Source organism: Rhea pennata, chromosome 11 (assembly GCF_028389875.1).
Source record: "Rhea pennata isolate bPtePen1 chromosome 11, bPtePen1.pri, whole genome shotgun sequence".
NCBI lineage: Eukaryota > Metazoa > Chordata > Aves > Rheiformes > Rheidae > Rhea > Rhea pennata.
The window spans coordinates 20,942,990-20,955,980 of NC_084673.1; the positions used below are offsets into that span (position 1 = coordinate 20,942,990).

Consider the following 12,991-nt stretch of genomic DNA (forward strand, 5'->3'; position numbering starts at 1 on the left):
GAGCTCATCCATTTCTCGGAGACGGCGTCCGAGCTCCCAAAGGGGAAAAAAACCAAACCAAACCGAAACAGCCTTTTTGGCTGCTCATGCGGTCTCGCTACGGCAGCCGCGGTGTTGCAGGCGGTCGTCGTCCTGCGGAGCTATCCCACCTGCCTGCAGTCCCCGAAGGAAAACAGGATCCGAACCTGTCGCACGGAGCCAGCTAGAGCCAGACACCGCCTCCGTGCTGGATTCGAATCCCCCTTCCGGGGTGCGTGCGAGAGGAGCCTTTCATGCTCGCTACGGAGCGGATAAATAAATAAATCAATTCTTGTCATAATTAAACATATATATGTGCTTTCTTTTTCTGTACAACTTCAGCAGCTAACCAAATGCACTTAATAATGTTTTTCACTGTATTTCAGTGGTATGAATGTACATGAAAATTACAGCAAAGGCATCATTTTTTTAACAGCTGTGTTTAGTTGAATAACAGATTTAGAAAGTGCAGACTTTAATTAATCTGTGTTTTCTGCTGGGATTTCAGCACCATCTGATTTACTTTTCATGGCTGAAAAGTGTAATTGTAGTTTTTCTCTTTAGCTGCAAGTTTATCCTCCCAAGGAATTGATTTGGTTCTTCTTTTTCTTAAAGCGAACTCGCTATCAAGCTCGTGGTACCTGGCAGGCGGTAGAGGCAACGGCCCCGCTCTGCCCGCCGAGCGCGGCGGCGGCTCTGCGGCGCGCCCGCTCCCTTCCCCGTCTCGCCGTACGCTGCGCCGCGCCGCGTCAGCCCGTCGGGAAGCAAAGCCTGGATGTCACGGAAGGGGCTGCGTTGGCAGCCTACGCTCAAATCCCGCGTCGAGAGCTTTATGTGCTTTAAAAAGGCCCCTGGCACAGAGTCGCGTCCTTCTCCCACCGCCACCCTTGCGCTGGGACGTGGCGCCCTAAGCTGAGGGTGTCATTTGTTTATTTATTTGTTTGTTTATTTTTTAATGCCGGGAGTCTGGCACGGGATGGCCCGAATCGTGGCCGGCGCCGTGGCGCTCCGCCTCGGGCTGGGCGAAGGGAAGTGTGTGTGGAATACGGGTATCGCCTGTATTTTCGGAGGACGGCTCTGTAATTCTAGTTACCGTTAGATGTATTCCCCCCCCCCTTTTTTTTATTAGGTTGGCATGGGTTTTGATGTCTTAAGGGCTTTCTGTGCAAAGCCCACAACGTCTGAAGAGAAGCACTGCATTTAGATTCAGAGAGTAATCTTAGGATGGCTGCTAATCTGAATAAGATAAAAAAAAAAAAAAACTGATGGGTTTTAAAACTTATTTTAATTAAGGTCTCTCCTTTCATCTTGCCAAAGCCCTGAATTAGCTCCTTCGCTCTCCCGCAACGGCGGAGAGGCCCCGTTGCGCGCGCGGAGCTTCAGCGGGAGGCCAGAGCGGCCTCCGGGAGCGCGTCGGCTCCAAGCGCTCGGGGAACTGAGGCTTAGGAAAAGTGAAAAAAAAAAAAAAAATCCAGCGGACAGACTTTTTTTCAGGCTTCCGATAGCTCCGGACGGTGTTGTTGAGCGGCGCGGCCCCTCTGGCGCGGCGCGGGGCCCGGCTACCTGCTCCCTCGCAGAGGGCATGCGAGCTCCGTGCAGTGCCGCGGCCCGGTGCCAGCAAAAGGAAGAAGAACGCCGCCCCCGAGCCCGACAGCCCCGCAGGAATCGGAGGAGCCACCTGCGCGCGGCGGGGAGCCGCTCCCCGGGCGGCGAGCGAGCTTTGGCAGCGCTCGGCGCCGCGCCGCGCCGCGGAGCCCGCTCGCTCCTGGCGCCGGCCCCGCGCTGCCGCTGCCCCGGCCGGCCTCGGCCCCCTCCGCTTTCTCCCCCTCCTCCGCCTCGGGGCAGGGGCGGCTGGGCAGCCGGGCAGCCCAGGGAGGAAGGGCTCGCAGCCCGCGCGTTCGCCCCGCCGCCGCCGCTGACGGAGGGCCGCCGAGGAAAACTCGGTCTTTTAAAGAGCGTTTTTCCCCTCTGCTGGCTTGCGAGAGCGGCGGCGGCGCGGGAGAGGGAGGCGGCTCGGCGGCTGCCGGCTCGCGCTCGCCGCTTTGCGGGGCGGGCGGCGCTCGTTTCGGGGAGCGAGCGAACGCGCCGCGCGTGCGCTTTTCTGCGCTGCTGGCTGGGGAGTATTTTTGTGTCCCGGGTGTTTGGCAGCTCAGGGGTGTTCTCCAGCCGCTGTCCAGACGCAGGACGTTTGCCGGGCGGATTCCGCTCCTCGCCGTTTAGGGAATTAGGTTGCGTTTAGCGGCCGTTACCAGCCCAAGGCGACGTCCCTGCCCGTTACGCTCGTTACCTCGCTGCCGCCCGCGGGGCCGCGTCCTCGGCATTTTGGGAGCTCCCGCGTGTCCTCAGAGCCGGCGGGTCCTGGGCCGCGTCGCTCAGCTCGGGCCCTGCCGCCCCCGCTGCCGCGCTGCTCCTCCCCGCCGCTGAGCTCGAAGCGACGCGGTTTCCTTGCCGTTTATCGTGCCCCTCTGATGAATAACTGTGCACCCAATAATAATAACAATAATGTTAATAAGAGCAAGCAATTCACGTAGCTGAAAGCAGTAGCTCATTGCTTCAAAGGTCAGGAGTAAGTTTTCTCCTCGTTTGCCGCGCCGCGCGGCTGAGCAGCCACGGTGTCAGGTTATTCTATCGTTTTTGGGAGCGCTGGACCTAGCCATCCTGCTGGAGGTAGCCGTGCTTGCCTTACCGCCTCCCTGCGCCAGGCTCTTGCAGCAAATTCCTTGTTCTTCTTAAACGTGGCAAAACCAGCGGCTTTTGTCGTCGGGGTATCGTCTTTGCTGCTCGCCTGGGGAATAACGTGCGTATCCAAGGGAGCGCATTGTCTGGCGGAGAGGAGCTCAGAGTGGGAAGAGCTCGCGGGTCCGCTCCGCGCTCAGCAAGCGCGGGCTGCCTTGCGGGACTGCCTTCGGAAGCCCAACGGGGGTTTCTCGGACCAAAGTTTCCAGCTTTGACTCTACCGGGCAGCTCAAACGCATCAAGTTCCTCAGCCGCCCTCTTTACTGCATTTTTGCAGTCAAATATGTTGCTTATTGCGGATAAAAATAACCACTTTGTCTTTCTAAAACTGTCCTGTCCCATTAAAACATAGGCATCAAATACAAGATTGGCTTGGGTTTTAAAAGCGCTGAAGTAATGGGTTTTTGCATGAGGCTTTTCCCTGGAGAAGGCTCCGGGAGCGCGGAGCCCATTTTAACTCCACTCGGAGCGAGCGCTTCGCCTCCCGCGCTGGGTTTTCGCTCGCGTCTTTGAGGAATTCCGCTCTCTTCTTGCTTTTACTTGCGTCTATTTAAAACGCGTTTTAGAGAGTCTGCGGTGAGCGTGGCGGGTCGTTGCTGCGGCTCGTGCCGAACCTCCGCGGGACAGAGGTGCCGTTTTTGCCCGGTTCCCTCCCGTCCCAGGCGGTTACGTTGCAGCGGGGACGGGGGCAGCTTTCACGCCGAGCACCGCGACTCTGGGCGCTTGCTCCGCGTTGGCGCTCGGAGTTGTCCGCCTCCGGCAGTTCAGCTGCTGGCAACCGGAGTAACAGGGCTGCTGTACAGGAATTCAGACCGCAGGTTTTCCTGTTCTTAGCTGGACTGTTGCTAAGTTCCCCTGAAAGCTGTCTCTACCTCGGGCTCTTGTTCCGTGTGCCCATGTCCAGCGTGCCCGGGAGGGAGGCGATAATCCCGACTCTGTAAACAGGAGAGAGATTGTGTCGTGTGTGCCAGGTTTGCAAATTCTCAGCTTTCCTGCTTTTCTTCTTATTCCATTTGTCCCCTTTGCAATGTCTGCAACGAGGCGACTCTTTTATTATTAAAAAAAAAAAAAAAAAAAAAAAGAAAACAGAAATAGCCGCCTGGCTGCTCCTGAACCTGCGAATGGATTTCTCAACCTCGAGCCATCCTAGGTGTAAATTAGATGTGAGAGGGGGCTTTGCGTGAATCCTCTTCCCTGGCAGCCAGAGTAGCTGGCTTTCTGCGGACAGCCCGGTGGCTGTTCAATTTTGCATTTTTCTTCCGTAGCATGGATACGTACATATATATAGGTATATATTTATATATATATTTTTAACGTTCACCAAATGTGTTAGTAATTACTGTCGCGGACGAGCTGGTGCTGTTGTGCGCTTTTGGAAGTGCAGCCGTTGCACAGCACGAGGGGCAAAGACCCCCAAATTCAGAACAGTCGTGATTTACTGTGCAGCTTGGGCAAAGTGCATTTGTTGCCTTGGAAACAAATAGCAGCAGTGAACAACTAAATGAAATTTATGGAATCAACTTCAATAAATCTTGATGATAAATGTGCAAAAACATACACAATTTGATGAAGATCTACAGTATGCAGATGTGAGAGATGATAGTAAGTTATATAACTGCTTTGGATACATTCTGGGGCTGCCACAAACAGGTTCCTATAATACATTTTTTTTGTTGTTGTTTCTGAGGAAGCTGTCTGTTTCTTTTCATAGATACGGCATTTAATTTTAATTTCCAGGTTATCTTTTAGCTTAATTGGCATGCTGGATGATTACAGTGCGTTGTTTTGTCTTTTGCAAATCCTGATTCATATCTAACTCAGGATAAAAATAAAATTGAGAACTGTGGCAATAGAAGAGAGCAAAATGCAGTGAGTGCCATGTCACACGCCTCCGAGTAGTGTGCAGAATACCACAGATTAATTAAAACATTTATATAGAGCTTTTCCCTCATTCCTTGTATGAATCTTTGTGTTTTATAGGGCAGGGACAAGCTAGAGATTTTATAGTTTCAGTGTTGCTCCGCTGCAGGTTTTGTGCCTTGTGGAAAGGTCTCTAAATTTACCTGTGCGTAAGGACTCACTTTTTTGGTTTTGTTTTGTTTTTTGGGCGCACACAAAAGAAATCGCAACCACTGATATTTTCCAAAATTGATATTTTTGTTTCTGGTTTGACTGGCGGATCGATAAAGGTTTCAGAGTATCATTGGACTTGCCTAGAGACTATGTTGTAAACCTTTAACGCAGCCCTTAATGGAATTTGATGTTTTTCCATTTAGTTCCCTTACCTCTTCTCGATACGGGGTCTTATTTTCACATTTCTCCACCAGGTCAGACAGCGCGGAGCATCTTTGCTTCTTCCTTTCCTGTGATATCGGGCCACAACTTTGTGTTTTGGAGGGGGGATGTTACCTTTTTTGAGTATTTTTTCGCATGGCATGAGGCAGGTCCTTTACGTTGCTGACTGTCTTCAGCTCTTCCGGTCCCCAAAGTCAGTGCTTCACTGTGTCAGCTGTAATATTTTGTACGGATTTAGAAAATCCCTACGCACGCCGAGTGACTGGCCCGTAAATCATCCCAGTTCTGTGCTGGTATCAGAATTTGCCAAGAGGTTAACGAAAATCGCGTCCGGATGATGGAAAACGCGCAACCAAGCGCGTGTACTGAGATAATTACAGCTCTTTTTAATTTGTTTTTACCGGGCGTTTTTATAATCTTGACTGGGATCAAAATTCAAGTTTCGCTTCGATCAAGACGTAGAAGGCTGTAAACCTGCAAGGCTGCTTTCCAAAAATTCCTTGCACATCTAACGATTCCTAAGCTGCGCTCTGATGTTTACAGAGTTCTGTAGCTATTCACATTAACATACAACTGTATAAGACAGATTGAACTCCATTAGGAGCTAAATTTAGTGACTCGCTAACTTCTTTTTGATATGTTTTTATAATTTCATTGTATTATGACACTTGGTTTTAAATTTGCATGAGTAAATGAGCCTCTCACTAAGTCAGGTAAGAAGATTTTTCACTTATCTACCACGAAATAAGGCATTAAAAAAAATAGTAAGAGCAGAAAGCAGTGTATCCCTGACATATTTAGCTTATTTTTTTTTCAACTGTGCTGACTGAACATTTCTAACTATTAATGATACAATAAGGCTATTTGTACTGCATTAACCAGACTAAATAATTTCACATTATGAAGAATTTTTATAATTAACTTAGCATTTTGTGTGGGAACAGGATTTTTGAGAAATACAAATTTACATTTAATTACATTCAGAATCTGAATTCTGTGATACAGTGAGGTAAAACTAGCTGGTTACAGTTCATCTCAAGCTGAGGAAGACGACCACGGGCACGTTTGCAAATAAAGCGTAACTTCAGCTGCCTCTTGCTGCTGGTGGGTCCGAGCCCATCCGGTCGTTCCGGATAGGCAACGAACGTTCGTTAGGTGGCAACAAGGCTCGTTCGCTACTGGCCTGGGCTCTCGTTAGGCTCTTGAGCTAACGCGGAGGCCAAAGTCCCCCTGTCTAATTACCCAGCTCTTTGGCTCTCCCGGTCTCTTTTGACGTCACCATTTTTAATCTGTTTGTGTTATTGATTTCTTTTTTTTGGTGGGGGGAGGTGGTGGTGGTGTTTCATTAGTAGTGACAGCTGCTTTTAATTAAAAGAAAAAAAAACAACAAAACAAAATCTAGCCTAAAACAAAAGGAGAATATTCTAATTTGGCACAGCATTACGAGGCAGAACGGCTCGTGGCGTGCAAGGCGCATGAAAGGTCATCTTCCATTGCTACAGCCCTCTGCAATGGTGGAATTAAGTTCAAACTCGGGCTGGTTTTGAAGTCTTAAGTCTCTCTGGGGATTCCTTTCATAACATCTTCGAACTGGATAACACTACAGTAAATGAAATACACTGCACTGGATTAAAGGGTTATTTCCCCTGTGTGTCAAGCTGACATAGAATACTAAACCTCAGGTTGCTTCCGAGTTGTCTCTATCTGCTGATACCCTCCCTTCTTTGCATAGCAGCTCGTGGAGTTTTTGCATGGAAGTTGGGGATTATTTAGTCGGCTTCATTGCTTTGTGAATGTGGAACAATTTTATGCAGCAAGAAACCAAAATAAAGCAACTAAATGGCAAGAAATTTAATGGGCTTAAAAAATGTGAGCGAGCTGATGCAGGGAAGAGCAGAGCTGCTTCTTCACTTCTATTATGCTGCTCTATAATTTATACTGAAATACAAAATACAGATCTCTCTGCATTGCCACTCATATGTTTAGCAGCACAGAGCTTGCAATAACAACAGGGCATGATATATGCTCCCATGCTCTTATCTGACTGTACCAACAGTTAAAATTTGTTAAGGATCATTTGCAGTGTGTTTTGCTGTAGAACAAATGTTCATTTTGACTTTGAACTTGGTGCGCGCTGAGCTCGTGCAGATTGCGTTTAGCACCGGGTAACCAAATCGCTGCCATCTGCCCGGGGCCAGAGACCACCGTGGCTGCGCTCCAGAGCAAGCCCCTCCGTCGCCGCGGCGGGCAACAGGCGCGTGGCTCGAAATTTGGGCCGAGAAGCCGGCGTCGGCACCTCCCGCGCCATCCGCGATGTGCTGTAGCCTGTGTCACGTGGGGCAAGTGCCGGGGTAGCAGGTCAGGCCTGTCTAGCTTCTTCCTACTGTCCTTCTCTCTGCATGTATTTACAGATAGGCGGTTCCAGGGCTTCCACAAAAAACCTTTGTAATTCAGTGCTGGTGCCTAATGTGGGAGTTGCAGGGTTAAAACTCCCAGGATGCTCTCTTACCGACCTTCCAAAAAGGCTGCGGAGGGCTGAAGATGGCAGCTGGATCGGACCCCGGGAAACGCCGCCGGAGTGGCGGGGCGGCAGCCGAGTCCCGGGAGCAGGCGTCGAAGCCGGGCTGGTTTTAGCTGGCGCCTTTTTGAGGGAGCTGGAGCAGGTACGGGCAGACCTGCGCGGCTCTCTCCCTCCGAGCCTCTTTCCCCGTGAGAAGAGCGAGGACGTTGGGTGCCCCGCGCCGGCGGCCGCCACGCGCGCCCCCGCTTCACCCCGCAGGACTCGCAAGGGTTGTGTTTGCTCTCGGCAGCGGCGCTGTGCGCCTCGGTGGGCCCTGGATGTTGGCTTGCAGCTAACACTGTAGAAGGACTGTCTAAAATACTGCTTTCTAACAGATGTTTTTCTGCTTGTAGCTGATGTAAAAAAGTAAGTGGGGGGTTCTCTTTGAAGTCCTGTTTTATTACGCCGTTAAAACTGTAAATTTGAGTCCTGCAGGTTGTGACTTTGCAGTCTGAGCCATCTAGGACAGAGCTGCAGAAACCTTCTGCAACCTGGTGAAGGAACGAGACCACTTAACACCACAAGCTCCTCTGAAAATGTTGACCTAAACAATTTGAAAACTGACTGGTGCTGCTGGGAGGCGCTGGCTTGCCAGGCCGGAGTGCTTTGCTGCACCACGAGCAGGGCCTGGCGCATCCGCCCTTCACGAGGGAGGCGAGCAGCGCCGATTCACTGTCCCGCTCAGCATCTCCTCCGAGGGGATTTACTCTTTGGAAGTTTATTGTTTGGAGTGGGACAGGGACCACTACCTCCTTTTCCGTGCAGTAGCGGACAGTCACCAGCTCGGGAACGGCTATGTGTCTTCCTAGGGCCGTCCGAGATGTCCCGAAAGCAGAGATGGAATTAGCAGCGCCTTGGGGAGGGCTGCTAAGGAGAATAAGGCTCTGGGAGTGTTTTAGCTGAGTGTTTGGGTTCAGGTTCTTGTCTTTGGGGTCCTAAGATTCTTTTTATGAGTGTCACTTCTGCTGTGGGTTTGGATTCTCTCTCTTTTTTTTTTTACTGTGAATTTCAGTGAACTGAGGCTTCTTATCATGAGCCAGCACTGTGCCCCTGTGGCCAAGAAGGCCAGTGGTGTGCTGGGTGCATTAGGCAGGGCAGTGCCAGCAGGTCCAGGGAGGCGATCCTACAGCTCTGCTCAGCCCTGGTGAGGCCTCATCTCGAGTACTGTGCCCAGTGCTGGGCTCCCCAGGACAAGAAAGACATGGAGCTACTGGAGAGAGTCCAGCGTAGGGCTACGAAGATGATCAGAGGGCTGGAGCATCTGCCCTCTAAGGAAGGGCTGCGAGAGCTGGGCCTCTTCAGCCTGGGGAAGAGCAGACTGAGGGGGGATCTGATCAATGTGTGTAAGTATCTGAAGGGAGAGTAAAGAGAGGATGGGGCAGACGCTTCTTGGTTGTGCCCAGTAACAGGGCAAGAGGCAGTGGGCACCAGCTCAAACACAGGAAGCTCCATCTGAACATGAGGAAAAACTTCTTTCCCGTGAGGGTGACAAAGCACGGGCAGAGAGGTTGTGGAGTCTCCTTCCTTGAAGAAGTTCAAAAGCCATCTGGACAGAATCTTGGGCAATGTGCTGTAGGTGATCCCGCTTGATCAGGGGATCTCCAGAGGTGCCTTCCAACCCCAACCATTCTGCGATTCTCTCCTCCAAACTGGTCTTCCTGTAGGACCCCAGGTTTTGACCTATCGTGTAAAGCAGCAGATATTTAAAAAGCTATATATATTTAAATACACGTTTAGTCTTTGTGGAAAGCCTTCGTAGTCAGTCCAGCTGATGTCTTCGTCCTGTTGCCCCGTTAATTTGAAGCGCTGATCTGGCTTGCCTCAGTTAGCCGTTGGGCTGAGGCGCAGGAGCTGCCTTCTGCCCTCGGGCTCCATGGAAGTTGTGCGAGCGGGAGTAGCGTGTGCGGTTTTTGTTGGAATACTTCTGGAGGAGATAGCTGTTCAGGCATCAGGTTCAACTGTTTCCAAGTGTTATTCACATATAAACACCCACACACATTAAAAACATGTGGGAAATGATAGCTTTGGGTTGCTGCTGTCCGTGAGTAATTCAAGTTGACTGCGTTTTTAGATTTCCCTCTTATTGAGCAATTTGCAAGGAGGACCAAGGCAGCAAATGCGAACGTGCTGTTTTTCTTGGGTGTTTGGGGGTATTAGTACACCCTCGCCTTCCTTGCTGCTGCAAAGACGTTTTGCCTCATTCCAGAAAATCCGAAATCTCACTGGAAAAGCTAGGACATATTGAAAAAACACTCAGAGCTTTAGCACCTCCTCCAGATTATTTCTTCAAGTGTTTAAAAATGTATTTTATAAAACTAAAATAAATGTTAATGAGTCTACGCTGCTTACAGCTAACAATAGTGTTTCTATTCCTACTTAAATACAGCAGCGTAGCCGGGTGCTCAGCTGTGCAGGAGCTGCATTAAGGCCCCTGGGTTTGGATTTCGGACTCGATCCTTGCTGTCTTGAGCAGCGTTACTCACCTGTGCTTTACTTTCCCCCTTCTGCTAAATAGCAATAGAAAGCTTCCTTGCTTTCCTAGGACACTTAGGATTTATTGTAGGCCACTGTTTAAGTGTTAAATACTGTGCTGCTTGCAGAAAGTGTTACTTAATATTATGTTTATGCTTTTTTGGTGTTTGCATGTATTTTCATATACTACTCGCAATGACCTTTTCAAGGCAAATAATGGCAGTCCCTGACTCAGGCTCTTTACTAGCAGGCATAGCGCCTTCTAAGCAATTTTGTAAATATTCTTTTTTGGCTTCTTTCAGTGTTAAGGCTTGGGCTAATTGTGCTGGAGATGCATTTGTGTACAGAAGATTGGAGAGTGGTCATGAAAAAAACAGTAACGTGGAAGTTAGCTCCTCTTATCTTCATTCTTTTTTCAGTTATCTAGAATGAAATTATATTTTAAGGATCTCAAACTGCGCTGTAAAGTGAATGCTGGTTTTTGGAGGCAAGTGCAAAGGAGGTAGCCCAAGGCACTTCACCTGATCAGTGGAGAGCCTTAAAGAGTGTACAGGGGAGCCGCGTGCGGAGTTGGTGGGAGAAGAGGTGCAAAAGGAAATAAGATGGCAGAAATGAAACCTTGGGATTACGCCGAGGGCACCAAGCCCTTTCCCGAGCTGCTGCGTGCCCCATCCCTGCATGAGGCCAAATTTGTGGTTTTGCATGGATACATGGGTCTGTGCATGTCAGGGGGACTTCCTAACAGAAATTCTGCAACTAAAGCAGATGGTAGGAGATTAATCTGTTTTTTGGGGAGGTATTTGCTGGTGCAATGACCAAATTGTGGAAATTGTTAATTCCTTCTTATGAGATGAATCCTTTCATTGCTACAGGATCTGGGTGATTTTTTGCATGGGATTTGTGGCTATCAGAGCGAACTGTGTCTGGATCTCTTTTCTGTTTGGTGAGAGCAGTGTGTGTGCATGTTGCTGAAGCAAAGGCCTACAGATAATTTTTATTTAGGGGGTGACAGGTTTGGATTTTGCCCTAAGCTGAAGGCCCAGCAGAGTGTATGTGAGTGTGTGTGCGCAAGTGTGTATGTGGTTTCTGAAACTCTTAGCTCTTGCCCTGCTTACTGGTCTGGCTGCTGCCTGCAAATACGTGATGGAAGCCTCTTTGCTGCTGTTCCTGCTAGTAGCGCCAATGCTGCTTCTTTTACTTGGGTTTTTTTCCCTTGTTTTTAAAATTGCTCTTTTTTCCCCCCGTATCATTGACAGCTGCATTCTCCTTGACAGTTCTGATATTTGTATGTGTGCATAAAAACAGTAGGAAGCATTTATGTAGGTGTCACTAATTTAATTTAATCTGATACATATGTATAGAGAGGACTGTTCTGCGCTAAAGTGCTTCTCTTTATTTTACAGTCTCCATCGTCATCAAATACAACTCCTTTCATTCTCCTCTTCCATTCACCTACCGAAAGACCAAATCTGGAAATAGTAACCAAAAGAGAAGGCCACATCATACACAAAGCAGAGAAAGGTTGAAAGAATTTCAGGGTAAGTAATTTTTCCCTCTTACTCTAACTGGAAGCTTTGTGTGCAGGCTGAGGCTATGACAGCCAGTGCAAGGCCATGTAAAGAAGCAGCTTTTTAGGATATACACAGCTGCTGTATATGGGAAGTGAATAAATTGAGTGACTTGCTGAGCTGGTACTGGAAGAAAGGCGTACAAGCATCTTCTGCAGGTGACAAAGTGGCCCTGATAGCAGCACACTGGGACTTGCGGATGCTTCTACTGCTTGTTCTGGTCCTGCTTCAGTCAGTGCTCGTGGCTGCGTGGCAGCAGTCGCTCTGCACTGAAGCATGGCTATGGGCTTTAGGTTCCTTTGGCTGATGTGAAAGAGCTTTCCAGTTAAGAATGAGCTTGGAGTTGGGGTCTCCGGTTGCTGAAGCTCTATTCTGTCATTTCCTTGTTGTTTTTCCACTAAAGATGTTACTTAGATATGGTAGTAAGGGCATAATGGCATGTTGGGGATGATCTGTTTGCATTGTGCAGAATATTTTGGTTTGCTGTTGCATCCTGAAATCTTCTTGGTTTCATAGATTTCGGTAGATTTTCCTAGAGAGCAACTTGAAAGTGTGCTAAGATTTTCAGAAGGCAAGCCAGGGTGGGGGATGGAGGAGCAACCAACCTGTAGGGCAGAGCAAGGAGGGCCTCTCAGTGTTTCTCTTAAGTGACTTAAGGCTTTCTTTTTTTTCTCTCTCTTTTTGCTATGACAGTAGTGAGTGAGATTAAATAAGATACGAAACCAGCAGTAGTTGAATTCGGAGCCCTGATTGAACTACAGTTGCTGGGAAGCGTTAGTAATCTCAAATGTTAGGGAAGACATTTGCTCACCCTAGAACCGTATCTGCGCCTGCATGTATTGTATTTCCACATGTTTTCTTCCATCGATGGACAGGATATGCATTTGCTTCATTTAAAAACTTAGCTTTAAACATCTGGGTTTTCTGTTTTATTGCTGCTTTTTTTCCTGCAATGTTTGTTCATGCAAAATTCATATCTGGGAAGGGCATCTTAAATCCCTGCTTCTGAGTCAAAAAGGGAAAGTATGGAAGTGAAAAGAGAGATTGTATCATTTAAGAAATATGATTCATGAATTAATCCTCGTCTGCTACACCATCTGTGGCATGTGTTTCAATACAAAAATCCTGTTTTTATATCTCTTTAAAAAGCTTTCTTCTCGCTGGCTGCCTGAGTTTTCTGTAATGCTAGCAGGGAATTAGCTTCTTTTTTTGGGAGCAGAGTGGGCCCGGGGAGAGAGCGATCATTCTCATTTGTACGCTGAGCAAGCAGCGGCAACACGTGTCGGGGCTGTAGGCAGCTGGGGAGACGGTCGAGCGCCACTGGGTGAAGTGGTGGACGCCT

General features: G+C 48.8%; 1 protein-coding gene across 1 annotated transcript in view; it reads left to right on the forward strand.

The window, feature by feature from the left end:
• The window catches only part of NEXMIF (neurite extension and migration factor), a 160,717-nt gene that overhangs the window by 101,440 nt on the left and 46,286 nt on the right, over window positions 1-12,991 (forward strand). Inside the window, exon 2 of the mRNA XM_062584684.1 lies at window positions 11,485-11,619. The gene's annotated coding sequence lies outside the window, so the exon portion shown is untranslated. The remainder of the gene's footprint in view (window positions 1-11,484; window positions 11,620-12,991) is intronic.